The 1,192-nt window shown below is 37.8% G+C and overlaps 1 protein-coding gene across 1 annotated transcript in view; it reads right to left on the bottom strand.

The window, feature by feature from the left end:
- Positions 1–1,192, bottom strand: part of HFM1 (helicase for meiosis 1) — a 94,111-nt gene that overhangs the window by 48,638 nt on the left and 44,281 nt on the right. The window lies entirely within an intron of this gene.

Below are 1,192 nucleotides of genomic sequence, written 5' to 3'. Positions count from 1 at the left end.
AGAATAAACATTGTGAAAATGTCATTACTACCCAAAGCAATCTACACATTCAATGAAATCCCCATCAAAATTGCACCAATATTCTTCTCAAAACTAGAACTCCCTTATGACCCAGCAATAGCATTGCTGGGGATTTACCCAAGAGAGACAGAAATGCTGATGCATAGGAGCACATGTACCCCAATGTTCATAGCAGCAATGTCAACAATAGCCAAAACATGGAAGGAGCCTAAATGTCCATCACCTGACGAATGGATCAAGAAGATGTGGTATATATTCACGATGGAGTACCACATGGCAATGAGAGGGAATGCCATATGGTCCTTTGTAGGAAAGTGGATGGACCTTGAGGGTGTCATGCTGAGTGAAGTAAGCCAGGCAGAGAAGGACAGAAACCATATGTTTGCACTCATAGATCTAACAGGAAAACAGGAGAGACCTAATGGAGAAACAGGAGGAGCAGAAGGGGGAGAGAGAATTGGGGAGAGAGAGGGATGCAAAACTTGAGAGACTACTGAATGCTGAAAATGAACTGAGAGTTGAAGGGGAAGGGGGGGGAAGAGGTGGTGGTCATGGAGGAGGGCACTTATGGGGAAGAGCACTGGGTGTTTAATGGAAAACAATTTGACAATAAAATATTATGGAAAAAAAAAGAGACCAAGAACACAATAAATGAAATTAAAAATACATTTGATGAAATCAATAGCAGAGGAACAAATTAACAACCTGGAAGACAGAGTAATAGAAAATAACCAGGTTGAGCCAAAGGGGAGGAAAGAAAATTATGCAGATTGAGAACAGTTTTAGGGAATTCAGTGATCCCATCAAGTGTAATAACATTTGCATCATAGGGAACTGAGTAGAGAAAATAACAGCTGAAAACTTCCCTAATCTGGGGATAGAAACCAATATCTAGATCCAGGAGGCATAGAGATTCCTCCCCAAGTTCACACAACAAGGTCCACACCAAGACACATATTAATTAAAACAGCAAAAAAAAAAAAAAAGAGATAAAGAAAAAAATTTAAAACTTAACTTGATGTTAAATACAAGTAACAAAGTGATACAAAGTCATACATTTCTAAACTATGGGTTGCAAATGTGTAAAAATGCATTAAAAATGGAAAGATACATGTTAAATGTTAATAGTAGGATTCTAATTTTTTAAAACTTTTCTATACTTCCCAGAATT

Source organism: Suricata suricatta, chromosome 8 (genome assembly GCF_006229205.1).
Source record: "Suricata suricatta isolate VVHF042 chromosome 8, meerkat_22Aug2017_6uvM2_HiC, whole genome shotgun sequence".
In the NCBI taxonomy this organism is placed as follows: domain Eukaryota; kingdom Metazoa; phylum Chordata; class Mammalia; order Carnivora; family Herpestidae; genus Suricata; species Suricata suricatta.
The sequence above is the reverse complement of the archived record's forward strand: the minus strand, read 5'-3'. Positions and strand labels throughout refer to the sequence as shown.